We start from the raw sequence: 17,733 nt of genomic DNA, 5'->3' as shown, positions 1-17,733 counted from the left end.
TCTGAGCATACAAGAGACAGCTGCTCATAACACCTTACTAGAAAGAATTTGGATGTCACCCTTTTGGTGAAAGGTTCTGATAAAAAAATAGGAGAGGTCAAGTAATGGAACAGGTTGCTCAGAGAGGTTGTGAAGTCTCCATCCTTGAAGGCGCAGAGCAATGAAGTGCCAGATGATGCCAAAGAAGGCTGTACACAAAATAGACAGATATCCCACTAACTGAATAGTGAGACTAAAGAAGCAGAGAAGTTAAAGGAACAGAGAAGCACATTAGTAATACCCTTGCCAAGACCATAGTGGGTTTATGAGGCAAGGTTTTGGTACGGGCAAGCTGCAGGGGTGACCTCTGTGAAAAGAATCCAGCAGCTGCCCCATATTAGGTAACAGCCAGTTTCAGCCAGCTTCAAAGGGACCTGCTGCTGGCCAGAGCCAAGCCAAGAAGTGATTTTCTTTGCGCCTCTGTGAGAGCAGATTTGAGAAAGGGGAAAAAAAAACTGCAACACAACAGCAGCTGGGAGAGTGAGGAGTGAGGAAACAGCCCAGAAAACCCCAAGGTGAGTGCAGCAGGACAGCAGGAGGTGCTCCAGGCACACAGCAGCAGTTCCCCTGCGGCCTGTGGAGAGGCCCCTGGTGGAGCAGGCTGTCCCCCTGCAGCCCATGGGTCCCAAATGGAGCAGATCTCCACGCTGCAGCCCGTGGAGGAGCCCCCGGTGGAGCAGGTGGATGTGGCCTGGAGGAGGCTGCGGCCCATGGAGAGCCCCCGCAGGAGCAGGCCCCGGGCCGGAGCTGCAGCCCGTGGAGAGGAGCCCACGCAGGAGCAGGGGTGCTGTGGGGAGCTACCACCCGTGGGGGACCCGTGCTGCAGCAGTTTGCTCCTGGGGGATGGACCCCGTGGTACGGAGCCGTGTGGGAGCAGTTCTTGAAGAGCTGCTGCCTGCGGGCAGCCGCCGCAGGCTCAGTTCGGGAAGGACGGCATCCCGTGGGAGGGACCGCACGTGGAACAGAGGCAGAGAGTGACCGTGAGGGAGTGGTGGAGGTGAAGCACTATGGACTGACTGCAGCCTCCATTCCCCTGTTCCCCTGTGCTGCTCAGGACAAAGAAGGGAGAAGAGGGTGGATGGGGGGAAGGTGTTTTTAGTTTGTTTTCTTTGTTTCTCACTTCTCTAGCTTGTTAGTAATAGGCAATAAATTTCATTATCTCCCTATACTGAGTCTGTTTTGCCCATGATGATAATTGTTGAGTGATCTCCCTGTCCTTATCTCAATCCTTGAGTTCTTTTCATTGTATTTTTCCCCCTTTCCCCTTGATTAGGGGGAATGAGAGATCAGCTGAGGTGGAGCTTGGCTGCCCGTCTGAGTAAAACTACCTCAAGAGTCCTCCAATATTTCATCTGAAGAACAAAGGGTCAGGAGATACTGCATTTTGACACATGCTGTATATGTCAAAGTTGGGTTCATTGAGGACTCAGGCAATACAATGAATTGTTCTTCTCCTGCCTATCACTTCTGAGAAAGATTCACCTTCCAGAAATACCCAGTCATACCTGATTAGGCATGGGGGAAAGAATTTAACTTACTCTGGGAGTCTGAGGGAATTTCAGACAGTGATGCTGCACCAGGGATACTACTGTCCCCTTTCAAATTCAAGCCCAGATTCTTCAAGTATTTTTCTACATTCTACTTATATTTACATGCATGAAAATATAATTGTTTTCCATTGCATGGAATGTTTTCTGTTTCACTTCTGGGTATAAATTCTAGCTCTGCTGGTGAAATCAAATCATATTTAGCTGGAATCCCCATCTTTCTGTGGTTAGCAGGCAGTGTCATTAGAGGGTAAGCCACTGGGAAGCTTAGGGTATTACCCTGCTGACACTGTAGACCTCTAACAGTAATTTACATGCAGCACACAGTGGTCTGGCACCCACTCTTGCTTAACTGGAGTAAATCCAAAACAGCTTCTCAGAAAAAAAAAAAAAAAAAGAAAAAAAAAAAAGTTGCATAGAAAATGCAGGAGTCACACAAGCATTAGCTGTAAGAACAGAGTAGTCTTTCCTGATATTAAAAAATTTTCATGCAGCTCATTTTATGCGTATATCTCAAAAGAGTATAAGGGAGATGAAAGCAATGCAGAGTGCTTGAGATGTATTTCTTGGCTTTACCAAACATGTCATTAAGTCATTTTTATGAGAAATGGGGAAACTGAGGCAGATATCAGTAAACACAGCAGGTCAATGACTTAACTAACAGACTGCAAACAATCAGAAATTAGTTTAACTATATATAGGCTATCTGCATCTAGGTACCACTTAATCCATTTACTTATATATTGTGTCTTTTTTCTCTATTTTTTTTAAATAGTTATAAAACAAAAGCTCATTATGCAGAGATTGTGGTTTTCTTTACAGTGAATACTGTTTATAAAAAAAAGTTCTTTATATCAGTGGCTACATCCTTGCATTTAATTTTTCAGTATGAAGTTGTGATAAATGTCCTTTTTTCATGCCCCAATAGTTATTATATCTAATGGTTATATCATTTAACTGTAATAGCCAAAGCTGAGCAAATAAGTCATAAATAGCCAATCATTTATTCAATTTATTATTCTTCTTGTATTAATGAATTGTCAATGACATTTTCATGGGCATATTAACCTATTGGAAATTAGTTATCAAAGAAATGCTGCAATTATTTCTTGGTCTATAATCTGAGAATAAGTAAGGCTGAGGTATCCTTTGCAACAATTAGAGGAGTACTTTTTCTTACTCCCTTCCCCCCCCCCCCCCGCCTTTTTTCTTTTTTTTGGCTAAGCAGTGTTTAAAGTTTTTATGCAAGAAAATGTATAATTTCACATCAAAAAGAAAAGATCAAATATTTCATCCAAAAACAAGTTCCTTATCTTACAATTAGAAGATGTTTTTCAATTTGCAATGATATGTACATATATTTAATTTTGTGTACATTTTCTACAGAAAATTAAATTCTGACAAGCTATGATCAGTGTGGTAAACACTGACTATTCAGTTGTTGCTTGGGTACATTTGACAGGCCACATGAATACTCCCTTTACATCCTCAGATAACATCTACTTTCCAAAGGGAAAACTTATGTGTATACATTTCACATGGCTTTCTTAGGGAGATTTTTTTTGTGATTCCTCTAACACGTTAATGTTTCAAAATGCTCCAAGCAAGAAGAGTCCTTTAAAGTGGTAACAAAAGCACTACAATAAAATAACCTGTTCATTGGGACAGGAGAGACAATATTATCGAACAAATTTTGTCTAGCTCTGGACTGGAAACTCCAACAAAGAGGAGAGGAGGCCACTTTCTTTTATTAAGTCCACATAACTGGCAGCACCACAGTTTATCTTCTGTCTTAGCTGGGACTTCTTAGTAAAACTGCATGTGCAGTAAATGGTATAGAATAATACAAAGAGATGAACTTTTGTCATGGAAACGTTTCTCTTCTTCCTGTCACTTCCCAGTGTTGGTAAATATACAAATTATCTTTCAGAACTAATAATCGGAACCCACAGAGTAAAAAAAGGAAGGAAAATGATCTTGTATTTGTATGAGGAAGTCTATGTACAGCACAACTGAATAACTGTGGCTGCCACGCTACAATAGTGTGTTGACTAAAAGAAGGATATAAAGAAGTGACTCTGTTATCAATGAGCATTGATCCATCCTACAAACAGATATCATCTGCTAAGCCTAATAATCTCTTACAGCATTGTTCACTGAAGAAATAAAAACAGCAGCCACACTGCTGAGTCAATATTTACAACTCAGTGAGATTTAGGTGCACCAGCAGTACAAATGTGCCATGTGTAAGCAGTTTCGGGGCTCTGCTGTTGTGCCCCAGACAGTCCTGAGCTGCAAGGAAGCAGCCACCCTGCACTGCAGGTGCCTGGTGCCCCACAGGGGATGACAGGGTTCCAAGTGTCATACGGAGCCACGTGGTCTCAGGAACGGTTGTGAATGGGGGTAGCAGGAAATAGCTTTGTTTTAGGAGACAGAATAACTCATGTTCCTACTGTTCCGTTTGCAAGGCAGAAATATTTCTCAGCTGATGTAATGAAGTACATTTGAATGAGTTGCCCTAGCAGTTTTTTTTAACTCTTTCCAAAGGCCTTATTAATTTGATAAAATGTGGTGGAAAGTCACCTTCAAAATTGCCTAATAGTGTTTTATCTTTTGGTTAAAACTGCAATTGCTAATACATCTTATGGATTTATGGCATAATATAAACTTCTTCAATAGAATTACTGTGTAAATTTTCTCACTGTGCATGTAAGCAACACAGCTTGTACAAGTAACTCAAAAGAATTCCACAGATTTGCTTGGGCGTGAAGATTGGCAGGACCTAGCACAAACAGTGTCTTTTTGCTAAAAGGACTGAAATAACAGGAAGGTTTTGGGGGTTGTTTGGTGGTGGAGGTTTTATGGAAGAGGAAAGCCCAGATCCTCCCAGAAATGTGTCTATAAACCTTGTCTATAATATATTAAGAAGCTGCAACTTCAAAGTAAGGACAATCTTTTTTCAAAGAGACTTTGAAAGACCAAAGACCTTTTGTAATGTCAAGATTAGTTGTTGAGAAAGCTAGATGTGTACGATGACCATGCTGATTGAAGCTTGGTGGTAGCACCAGAAATTCAGCTACGGTACAGACTGTCACTAATTTTTGTGGAACTATACTGGTTTGCATAAAGCTGTTGCAACCTCACAGATGAGGAACTGGGATCTAATTAAGGCTGGGATTTTTCTATCGCGGTAAAGAGGGAAAGGGCAGAGTATGAGCCAAGCAACAGAAATGGGGTTGTGGGGAGCTGTGTGTGTTGTTGCAGCTAACCCTAGACTGGAGGTTGACAAGAATTGTTGCTTTGGGGATTTGTCATCTCATTCAAACTGATGTTTTTAGGAAGAGAATGGACTTCTGGGATGTAGGATCACTGCTTCAACTTCATGTCCAAACCTCATATGCATCAAACCTCTCTAGACCACAGGTAAAATCCTAAAGTACTAATAAACCACTTTTCCCATTTCCTCTCTGTCCACTAAAATCCTGGCAAATCTTCTCAATGCTCTTTTGAGGCAGAAATATCAAATGTCTGCAAATATTTTTACTTACTGCTTGTGTTGCCCTGGACTGCAGAGAGGGTGGAGTTGGTGGGCAGTGCTATTTACTAGCACTGGCACTCTGCCTGTGAGAAAAGGAGTAGCAGCAGCTTTTGCTCATGTGACTTTTGCATTAATTCAGCATGACCAAAGTTTGCCCTTAGAGTAAATGTGAGGTTCCTTCTGGTAGCCACTGAGTGTCAGGACCACAGTCTTGACTGCTGGCCCAATAGTCTCAGAAGATCCAGGTTTAAAATAAGAAATACTGATTGATTTATTTTATTTTATTTTATTTTATTTTATTTATTTAGTTTATTCATTGAGTTTGATTCATTTTGATAGTGCCTAAATAGTGTTGTCTCCTTAAACACAGTCTGAGACACTTTCTGGGGTTAGTAAAGGTGCCAACTTCAGGTATCAACGAGTAGCAGAACAATGAAGTTAAATAAATGTGGTTTTTGGTATTTAGGCCTTTTAGAAATTGAAAGTGAACGCAATTCCTTTTTACATGAGGCCATTCTCGTTTCTTTTCTTCACTGAGCTCTGAGTATCTACTAGCACCTTGGAAAGCAGTTTTTAAAATGCTTGAGGAACTGTCAACTAACTTTGAAAATTAAATTTTCTGTTTCTTGGCCAATGGCATAATTGGTGCCTTTTTTTCTGGAAAAAAAAAAATATATATATATATATATATATATAATTTCCCATAGTACAAAGTATATTTTATTAAAACCTTGTCTCAGGGAGACCATCACCCTATTTGTAAGTGCCCATGCTCTCTCCATGCCAAAGTACATAATTTTATGAGGGATAAAAAAGTAGGGAAAATATCAAATCTGCGATCAAGTAAAAGCTCTCCAGAAAATTCAGATATTTTAAAGGCAATAAAATAATAAAATAAAGTGTGGATTATTTTTGAAAACATATTGGGGGAAAAAAAAAAAGATTAATTGTTCTAAAAAAAAATGAAAAAAAAAAAATAAATGACATTTGATAACATCCACTCATGGCTATTCAGTATGTGGAGCAAGACAGTGTGCAATAAAACTCCTGACACATACAGAGACTGAACATAGGACCTTAGCACCAAATTTTTGCTCTGTGGGTCCATTCCTTCTTGACTACACTACTTACCAATACAGAAACATTTTAGTGTCATTTGAACATCCAATTTTTGAAATCTGACAGCTCAGCATTTGGAACCAGAGCATACTAGATGGGGATAATGGGAAGATTTACTTAAAAAAAAACCCACTGAATCCAAGCAGAAACACTCGTGCAGACATCCAATGAAGAAAGATGTATGTGAGTGTGTTGCCCTTAAAACTTCATAAAGGTTACTTATATTCATGTGCTATTATTTAAGGCCAAAGGAGATCTCCTTTCTAGTAATTATCGTAAGGCTATTCAAAAGCAATTTTAGTAATGCTGGCTGGAGAGTTTCTCTGAGCTGGAACTTATGAGTCTTTACATAATAATAGGTTAACATATAAGTTAAATTGTAATTTGTAAGGTTAATTTGTAAGTGAAGAAGATCTCTCTGCTGCTCAAGTTTCTGCCTCATTGTTGCCAACTGTTCCAGGAACAGTACCTCTAGCTGTAGTATTTTTAAGGATAGATTATATGAACAATATATCAGGCTGTCCATTGAGCTACCTGTCACACTGACCCACATCAAGAGAAGCTTTTAGGTGGACCCTGGGATATTGCCTGGTGCCACTGAACCTTTGCTCTGTTCCCCAAATGCCGGAAGACTGGAACAGCCTCTCTGATACTGAAGCAAAACCTTCTCTGCCAGGAGACCCACACCTAGGAAAAAAAAGCAACCTTTGATTTCAGAGGTGATAACCAGATATATGCATATACTAACTGAATAAAAGTCATACCCTCCGCTGATATCCATTATTAGTGCAGCAGGCTGTGATCTGGAAATGAAGTTAAATAGCTTGGAGTGTTCCCAAGTAGGCATGGGTCTAGTTATAAAAGAGATAGCTTTGTGTTCAGTCTGAGTGAGCAATATTATCATGGCTTTCTAGTTGTTTTCCTCATGAATATGTATAGATGTGTGTGCATGTGTGTTTTTTAATTGAAGCATAAAGCTGAAGAGAGGATACATTAACATACTAGAGTTAATATACTGTGTCCAGTGAGATATATTACTTAAGTTAATGATTATGGTCATACTAAAAGAAAAAAAAATATTTAAAAAAAAAAGTCACATATCCTCCGGAAGAAAGAAAAGAGCACTGATTGTCATCAGGTGCTCTTAAGGGCACATCCAATGTTAAATAATGAGAGGTTGACTGTAGACTTTCTGCTTGCTGTCCTTCAAGTCCAGAAAATGGACCACCCCAAGTGCACGTACACAAATAAGGCACTACTAAGGGCACAGCATGATGGGGGAAGCTCTCACACATTTTCTGGAAAACACCATGACTGGGTGGCTCTCTGGAGAGCCTGCATGGAGCATGGGGAAGAGACAGCAGGAATTACAAGTTTGCATGTTATTGCAAGGCTACAATCCCACTGGGATCATGAAGGTGTGGTGGGATAGCTCACGACTGAGAGCTGCCGTGGATGGTTACAGGCTCTTTATGAAGGACAGGCTGGGAACATGGGAGCTGCCTGTTACGTAAGGGAGCAGTGGGGACACAAAGAGCTCTGTCTGGGATCGGAGGAGCCAGCTAACAGTTTACGATCCAGAATTAGCAAACATACCAACATGGGTGTCATTGAAGTGGCTGTTTGCTACAGACCACCCGATCAAGAAGATGAGACCTTCCTCAGAAAGTGGCACAAAGTTCAACTGGAGGTCAGGTACCAGTAGTATACCCAAGCATAAATCGTGGGGTCAATACTGTTTACCTTCAATACTGATCAGGACAGTTGATGGGATAGAGTATATACTCAGTTAACATATAGATGATACTCAGCTAAAAATGCATGATATACCAGATGGTTTTGATGCCATTTAGATGGACCTGGACAGGCTGGGGAAATGGGGAACCTCAGGAAGTTCAACAAAGGGAAATGCAGAAGTCCCAAGCTAGGAGAGATGCAAAGACATACAAAAAACAAAAATGTGTGTGTGTGTGTGTGTTGTGGTTTTAACCCGGCCGGCAGCTAAACACCACACAGCCATTCGCTCACCCTCCCCCCTCCCTCTCTGGGATGGGGGAGAGAAACGAGAAAACTGAGGCCTGTGGGTTGAATAGAGACAGTTTATTAGGACAGAAAATATAATAATAATAATAATATGTACAAAACAAGTGATGAACAATACAATTGCTCACCACCCGCTGACTGATGCCCAGCCTATCCCCGAGCAGCCAGCCCCCCCACCCCGGCTAGCCACCCCTATATATTGTTTAGCATGACATCAGATGGTACGGAATACCCCTTTGGCCAGTTTGGGTCAGCTGTCCTGGGTCTGTCCCCTCCCAGCTCCTGCTGCACCCCTAGCCTGCTCGCTAGCAGGGCAGAGCGAGAAGCTGAAAAGTCCTTGGCTTGGTGTAAGCACTGCTCTGCAACAATTAAAACATCAGCATGTTATCAGCACTCTTCTCATCCTAATCCAAAACATAGCACCCTACCAGCTACTAGGAGGAAAATTAACTCTATCCTAGCTAAAACCAGGACAGTGTGTGTGTGTGTGCGTGCACGTGCGTGTGTGTGACTTGCGCTCCCCTTTTAAATTCTAATAGCCTTTTCTTGAGGAGGAAAAACATGAGAGACAGAAGTATTTTTAACATCAAGACAACATAGAAAAGCTTAACATTTTTAATTTAGAAGTTTTATTTAAAATAAGTTTCTTTAAAAGTTCTGCTGTAGTGAAATATTTTAAAATAAAGTATTTTTAATGAAGACATTTCAGCAGTCTCTATTACAGGGAACACTCCATCCTTTTTGAAATGATACACACAACAAAAGAAGCTATTAGATGACCTTAAAAAGACTTTTGTATTTTGTTCCAAGTCAGATTTTGAGGGCTTTGAGTTTTGTCTTGTTTATGTAAAGCTAAAAGAGATCATCTACTGTTGGTCAAAATAAATTCTTACTTATTCTGTGAAAAACACATATCTTATTCCACCTAAAACATTCAAACATCAATAATTTAAAAATTATTTAGACTTTATGAGGGGTTTTTTTTGAAAATTAATTCCCTGAATCTAAAATGAAAAGCTTAAAGACACTCAGAAGATAGATAAAAACTTGTTTGAAGGCATTTAAAAAAAGCAGTAGTGTCAAACAGCAAACTCGGAGCTAGGAAGGAAGGGGTACATCATTTGCACAGCATAGCTCATGAGGCCTCAGAGAAGGAACTGGACAGTAGCCAAAGAGCAAGTAAACAGTAAATTACTCACAACTCAGCAAAACTTTGAGCGTTTTGAAAACATTTTTCATAGTTATGGCTTATGGCTATTTTTGGATTCTCATAATTCCTTAGGATACACAAGGATCTACAGGAATGAGTTTCTACTACATGTTGCCACATTTTTTACACAGTAATTGTGTGTTATGATTCTATAATTTATCTGGATCAGGGATAGAATTGACCAGGTTGTGGAGGAAAAAGACAGGAGAGAAACTTTTGTGATCCTGAGTATCCTCTAAATGCATCCCCCTGCTCTGTTTGTCTCTTTAAAACATCTCTCTGCAAACATTGGCAATGTTTTTATGGCTGTGGTTTGAGCCTGGTTTTAATCTCATGCTTATTTTTTTCATAGCAGAATCATCTGTCTGTACCAGATCACAGAGAGGGAAAAAACAAGCAAACGCATTTATAGTTATTGGATTGAATAGTGCATATCTCTGTAGCAGAGATTAACTCTTGTCTGTTAATAAGCAAATAAAACATGTTCTAGAAGTCTAAAGGAAAGAGCTTTATCACAAAATGACCAAGTAACCACCACATCCCTTTCTGGGGGACCTCTGCACTGGAGTAATCCCAGAGCTCATAAAATCATAGACTCATAGAATGGTTTGGATTGGAAGGGACCATTAAAGGTCATCTAGTACAACCCCCAAGCTCCATTTGACCTTGCTATTACCATGCTCTGTTTTAAATTACCATGTATTTAAAAAGTATATTTTCTGTAGAAATATACACATGCACACTGTTTACTATCAAAACTTACATTTCCATGGATTTTTGGTGTCAAAACTTTCCATCGTCCTGGAATTCCTTAAAATCACAACAGTATTAAATAGTTAAAAAGAAAATTTTGAAACCAGAATATGGTGAAAATTAGTTAAATTGATTTAGCAAAGTAACTGTCCATAAGCTTTCTGTTTGTTTGTAAATATAGATATTTGAGTTCAGTGACTGTCAGGGCATATAGAGTTAACTGAGACCATTCTTGTTTTCCTAATTTAACATGACTGATTAGTCACCATTAATTGTTCTGTGTTAGTAATCTTTGTTTCATTGATTGGGTGACTCAGTGTTATCCAATCATATAATGACGTCTTCAGAAAAAGGCTAGAAGGCTGCAATACTAATTAATATGAAATATTATCCAATGTGCAGTACTACAGGCTAGTACTTCACTGAAATATAATTGCATGTCCGCAGCTATTGGATAGGACATAAAAGATGATTATTTTTACTTTTGACATACACAGCAGCTCATACATTTCTGTAGAAACTCTTATCATTTTTTTGTTGTTGTTGGCATAGTGGCTTCTTCTTTATATGAAATAAAGCTTAAATTTTAGTGTTAAAGAACCCTGGGATCTTAAACTCCTTGAGTTTTGGTGTTAGCGTAGAGCATGGAGAAGCAGCAGCTATGCCGCTAATTAAAGGCATATTGATTTGTTTGGCCTAATCTAATCATAGTCTTTATAATAAATCATAAGGTGTTTTGCAATTAGGAAATCCATACTAAATACCAAAAGGACTGCTATCTTTGTAACCTTATTAACTATGGCTTAATGCAAAAGTATTGTTCATACAGATGTATTTTATGACTTTTCATTCGTGCCTCATTCAGTATTTTAGTGGGATATATTACTCTGCTAAAAGTCACTTAGAATGTGTATACCTAATATAACAGTAATGTTTTTGTTCCCTCGGGAGTTTTCAAAATTTTATTTCTATTTACATGTTTTCCTCAATTGCCCACTGCCACAACCATTGCTTAAAATCATAGCTACTAGAACTAACATCTAATTAGACATCTATCATAAACTCAAATTTATAGTCCACACATAAACGTATGGAATGCTTGTGTTTGCATGTGGGAGACACTTTAAAAAAAAAGTCTTGTATGTGTACCTCCCTCTATATACTTGTCACCTTCTAAAAATCAGAGGGTAAAAGTAGTGTCATTGCTGGGTTTGGACAGTGTGAAGCTACGTCATTGCTACTGGTATCTAATAGGTAAACTGGTGTCACTGAAACAAAAAATTGTTTGTTCTCTACCAGTGATACCTTTACCTTTCCTAAATGACTGTTTACATTGGATAATTGTATAGGGAGAGTAATGATCAATAAAAGTTTTTCAGATGCATCTATCAGAAACTTCTGTGATATAAGAACAGAACAAGAAGTTGTAATACTAGAAGTTCAATGAGTTCAGTATTTCTCTGTTGCTGCTTCTTAACTCCCATTTTGAATATGGGTTGTAATACCTGCCTACATTGGAAACAATAGCAAAAACCACTGATTTCCCCCAAATAATATTCAACCATAGAATAGAAACACATTTAGCCCATATCCTATTTGATCCTAGGGAGGAGCACAATACTGGAAGCATACAGACTGTTTTTATTGGTCTTCAGCACTCTTGAACAAGGTATGCATTTTGATCATATAGGCCCCTCTTTGTTTCCCTAAAGGGAGCTTTCAGAAGGAAGTGTATCTAATATGCTTCTTCCAGTGACGGGGTAAACTATTTTTTGGTCTTGTTTTAAGGAAATAGCTTCTTACAGTGGAGCTCTTTAATGTCTCGTGAGGAGTGCATCAAATAGGGATTTCTATCTTCATGGAATACATCTATGTGCACTAAACTGTGCATAGTTCAGAAGAGAGAAGGTAATGACTTAATAAGAGCTGTTAATTCAAATAAGGGGATTAAAAGCCAATTTAGGAGCAATTCATTAAATCAGGATTTATGTTATAGAGTAAAAATTAATTGTGGTACTGAAAAAGAATACCTGAAATTAACGTTAGGAAAGAGACCATATCCTAATTTGAATTAGTGGTTCTTAAAAAATATAGAAGAAAGATTAAATGGTTCCAGTTAAGCTTTCAGATTCACTAGTTTAATATACCTGTAGGCAAAACTTGTTGCTGAGGTAGCCTAATTCTCATTTTCACTTTGTTACTGCAACAGTATAAAAATGGTCTGATCATGGGTGCAAAATCAATTTGCTGGAGCAATATGTAAATTAGAGACAGGATGAAAATCTCTGTAATATTATTGTATTGAGATTCTGATACGCTCTACATCAGCAAGTAAAGACAGAATTAAAACTGAAACAGTGCTAATACACTCAGTAACACCATCAGTTCATTCCATTGTGCCTTAGTGCTATAACTTAGATGTATAAAGAGTAGTCTGAGTCCCTTGACAGTAGATAATATCACCATTAATACATATGGTAAAGCTGAAATTGTGCTCACTCTTTACCTCTGAATATTTTGCTCTGGTAGATTAAGTCTTACCCTTAGCACTATTGTAATACAGTTTTTTTGTTGATTTAGTTACATACTCAGGGGTATACTCTCCCTTCGAAAGGAGCACATAACTTCCATTAATGGTAGTGGCAGCCATGTGTGCATATCAAGAGGGGAATGTTCCCTTCTAGAAATTATATAGGAAGTCCCTAAGGGAATAATATTTTCTACAACTGCAGCATTACCCTATCAGAGTCTAAAAAGTTAGTGTGTACAGTAATTAAGAAAGCACAACAGGCAAATTCAAATTTCAAGAGTCTGGATTTTATTGTTACAGATGTTCTTCAGAGGAAAGTCTGCTCAGCAGTTCCTTGAGTCATAAATGTTTAATTTTTAATCTATTTTTTATCGGTTTTGTGTAATGCAAGCTCCTTGTACGCCAAAAGAATTTTACAAGTGTTTTTTATTTCTTGAAATTTTAAAGTGATAGTGGTTGTTTAAGATTTCTCTTTTAAAAAATAATTTGCCCAATAAAAGAGCAGTGTTATTTTTAATTCTAAACATAGATTTATTTGCTTTTGACTATTCTCTGAATTTGGCAGCAAACAAGTATCACGGTTCATTTGCTATTGTTGTTGTTGTGTTGTTGTGTTTTGTGTTGTTTTTTTTTTCTTGTTGTTGTTTGTTTTCAAGTGAATTCTGGGACTTGACTCCCTTAAAAAACACCTATGTGACCTTAAAAACCTGTCCCATTTGGAAACGATCCTAGGCTACTAAGTCTCATTGTGAAACCGGGCGGCAGATGCCTTGAAAATGTCTTTGGGCTGTCAAAAGAAGGTGAGGGTACACAGCACCCTGAAGGATCAGATCTGGTGAAGGATCAGATCAGGCACCTCATATATACACTCCTCATTTATGTTGCTATTTACAGATGGTAGACTATTTGCACAGATTGAATTTTCTCCTGTGAAAACCATACAAGTTACTCTGCCAGTGTATTGTTGGATTCACTTTGGGTTACGTCATTTATTTGCATTGAAACTATCTATTTAGTAGGCTCAGGAACTCAAAACAATAGCTGTTTCAGGAGATATTTATCTTTTGTGATTCAAACAGCTGTCTTGTCTTCTCATACTTGCATGGCCATGTGATGTAGGTTGTTAGCTAACAGGAGCTGATAAAAGGTAAGCTGTTTTTGAAAGACTGGAAATATAATAGCATAATGATTGGGGGGAAAAACTCCTGGTGATTTAAACTTATTTACATTTTATCTTCTGCCATCTGCTGTAAACCAGAAATAAACTCATCCACACAGTGATGTGTGTTCCAGTCACTCAGCCTACCAGACAGGAAATTACTGTTTTTGACTTTACAGAGTTAAATATTCCTCTGGCCACTGCCTGACCCAGTATAGCTCTCTTTATGCTAAGTTTAAAAAATATATATATCTTCCTTTTAATCTATAGAGAAAGGTCATCTATTATATTTTGTACAATTAGCCTCTAGTCAACAGTGCAATACAAATAATAACCTACAATTAACTAATTATTCTTTGTTGGTTTAGATGGAATGTTTTCTTGGGGCAGGGTCGCGTATTTACTTATTTCTCAAAGGTGCTATGGAAAATAATAATAGAGTCCTGAGGAAGCAGTTTAGTATTTCAGAAATGCATGAGTACCTAGTTCACTTTGCTTTCCATGAGATTTAGATAACTGACTAATTCTGGATCCAAAATGGATGGGTCTGGATCCAAATTCCATGGGTCTTTCTGTGCCCAAATACCTTTACACATCTGTGTCTATATCCCACTGGCTTTTAGCTCAACATCAGGACATACAGTTAATACAAAAACCTATTTTTTAGATTTATTCTTTTGCAGTGAAGGTGGAGGATAATCAGGCTGGTGCAGAGTGTGCCTGAGATGAGAGGACCTGTGTGCAGGGGGTTGTGATGCAGAGTCAATGGCAGCACCATGTACAACCTGGGACTCTCCATGCCTGGACAGGATGCAGCCATGCTCCACACCACCTGGTGCAACAGCTCTTACAACATCAGGACATGGATTGAGCATAATTGCCCTAGACTTGTTCACAGGCAAGAGTGCCTTAAAGAAAATACTGAGGCTTATCTGTGGGATAATCGTGTGTGAGTGCTCAGGGCTAAAAAACAGCATTCTTGGCTATGCAGTAGGGAGCGTGGCCAGCTGCTAGGGGCCATCCTCTCTCGCCTTGTCATACCTGCTGATGTGTACCTGGGAATTAGCCTGACAGAGGCTGAGCAGGTTCTCCACAAGACCAGGGTGGACAGGGAAGAGAGGGTTCCCATAGAGAGCACACGTGTTGGGGCAGGAACGGGAAGGAGGACTGGGAGACCGTGCCTGGTGGCACCTCTTGTGCTATGAGATGAGGTGCTGGTGTTCACGGCTTGTCCCTCCAGACCACACTGTGATTGCCATGTTGTGATGGAGAGCATGCAGTTGAACACAGAGAGAGCAAAAGTGCACCCCTCTCCTGCGTGAAATGGATTCCAGCTTCAGCTCTGCACCTAGTGCTTTCAATCAAATATATTATTGGAAACTGAGCTGTAATAACATTTTAATATTCTCCAGTTATTAAAGTTAAACAGAGAGGAATAATCCTCCTTGGTAATCCAAAGCATTCAAAAATGAGAACCCCGGTATCAGAGGATTGGCATAAAAATTAAACTATTTATACATGATAAGTTTTCGACTTCTTTGCATTCTGATTCTTACTTGCTTTTTCACCACTTCCAGATTTCACCAACTGCCATTAAGGCCAAACACTCCTATAAAAAGGAGGAAAAAAAAAAAAAAGAGGTAATGAGTTAAAAGCCAAAATACCTTGAGATTTTTTTGGTGAAAACACAAGGGGTAGCAGAAGTGTCACACATAGTTCCCTTGGAAAAGGGTAACCTCTCCACATGGCTGCGTAAGCTCATGCAGCTAGGGTCAGGGACATCACTCACTCACAAAGCCAGCCCATTTGCAGACGAAGGCTTCTTTGTCTTGCTGTTGTGCCTGATTTTAGAAATGTTGACAGAATAGGAATGTTTTGTTTCATTTTTTCCCTTTCATGGGAAATGATTTCTGTGGGTTTTTGTTTTGTTGTTGTTGTTTAAATAAAAGCCAAAATATTTGATATTCAGAATTGTCTGAAAACTGAATCTTCTCCCCTTTAAAGAGACCCATGAGCCTTTGTGAAACATGAAATTAAGATAAGTAATGATCCATTTTGTTCCATAACCTGAGTTTGTAATTTATAATCACTCCTATTCCAAATCCTTCAGTGTTTTACTACTTTTTGAAGAGAAAGGAAAAATGCAAGAAACATGTAATGCAGATATACTACAAGGCAGAATCTGTCACTGCAGGGAATACAAGAAGCATAAAGCACAAACTGAAACCTCTGAGGACACCCTTTTTCCTCTCTAAATCTTGGATTCTTAACTGCCTCTAAAGTAAAAATGAAAGCACTTGGGGTTGTGGTTATGGAACATTTCCCACTAAATTTCAGACATTTTTCCCTAAAAGAGTAAAAACTCCTCCCCTCACATACATACACATACACACAGATACAGTGGTGAATTTATAGTTAATCTGCTTGCTCCTTTGGTGTTCTTGACGGATCTGTTTCCATCCATTCTGCTTCTATCCCCACATTTTTTATGTAAATCTTATTCCAAATTCTTCTTTCTGTTCAATTCTACTTGTATTCTACATCACATTTAAGCTCCTCACCTTATAATTACCCACCATAGTTTAATTCCTGCCTATCTCTTTATTTCAGTTCAACAGCCAAGCAAATGTCCATCCAGTTGTGTCTACGCTTACTACATACAGTCTGTGCTTTCACCCCAAGTTTTGCAGTTCCTCCTTGGATGGCAGAATTTTTCCTAAAATATATTAAAACATATTTAAATCACTAAACCCTTTAGTAACAAATTTTGTAATTAACTGTGAAGAATTTTTCCCTATATTTTTCCCTAGACAAAAGCTCCAACACAAATAGATCTCCTAGTAACACCTGAATATCTTTTATACCATTGAATGTACACAGCTGGACTCAGTGCACTCCTTTGACTGATGGTGGTGGAAATATTGACTCTGGTAGTGAAAGATGAAAATACAATATACAATAACACAATACATCCTCTCCTTTTAGAAGTGATTTTCAAGGCTAGATATTTAGTAACTGCTATAAGAGCTGTTCATAGATCAATTTTTTTTTTGTTCCGTGTCCTTCAGAAAATGACCTTGCTGCTAAGAATGAATAAGGCAGCACATATGTTCCTTTAGACATGCTGAAATAAAAGGAATATCCTCACACATAATGCTCTTTCTTCATGCATATTTCTATATAGCACTATAGCTCACGCCTGTAAATCACAAGTTTATTACCCATCTGGATCACATCCTGCACCCACTGAAAATAAGAACAAGTTTTCACTTCAACAGAATTTTCATCTGATGACCTTAGGTCCAGGTCGTAAATGGTAATTGAGTGCATAAAAATGAATACTGTGAGTTAGACACCTAGACCCCACAAATCCCACTTGCCTGGAAAATTTCTCAGTGTCTTCTGTAGGCATATGTATCGGCTCATGGCTCATTTCCAGACCAGCAAAAATGTTAGAGGAAAAAAACATCTTTTGTGTGGATGAGCTTGCATTTCTTTAAAATAAATAAATAAATAAATGATTAATTATGACAGCTTATATGACCTATTTCCTGACTGAACAGCATTTCCTGTATAAAACAGTATTTTCTGGTGAATCTTCACTAAGACTTAAGAATCAAAAAAAATATATATATAAAAAAAAAAATTGGTATTTATCTGTATTGTGCCCTGATGTCACATCATATTTACACATCAGTCTTTTGAGTAGGGTTTCCAGATTCATGTGGATGTTTTCAGACGTAGCTTTCTCACCAGTGTTGTGTATCGCTTGCTTCAAAGTTTTTGTTTTTTTGT

At 38.5% G+C, this 17,733-nt stretch overlaps 1 long non-coding RNA gene across 1 annotated transcript in view; it reads left to right on the top strand.

Moving 5' to 3' along the window:
- The first annotated feature begins 4,416 nt into the window (after positions 1-4,416).
- Positions 4,417-17,733, top strand: part of LOC118256909 (uncharacterized) — an 82,875-nt gene continuing 69,558 nt past the window's right edge. Inside the window, exons 1-2 of the long non-coding RNA XR_007707861.1 lie at positions 4,417-4,528; positions 4,925-5,009. This is a non-coding gene — a long non-coding RNA (uncharacterized LOC118256909). The remainder of the gene's footprint in view (positions 4,529-4,924; positions 5,010-17,733) is intronic.

Source organism: Cygnus atratus, chromosome 2, assembly GCF_013377495.2.
Source record: "Cygnus atratus isolate AKBS03 ecotype Queensland, Australia chromosome 2, CAtr_DNAZoo_HiC_assembly, whole genome shotgun sequence".
NCBI lineage: Eukaryota > Metazoa > Chordata > Aves > Anseriformes > Anatidae > Cygnus > Cygnus atratus.
The sequence above is the reverse complement of the archived record's forward strand: the minus strand, read 5'-3'. Positions and strand labels throughout refer to the sequence as shown.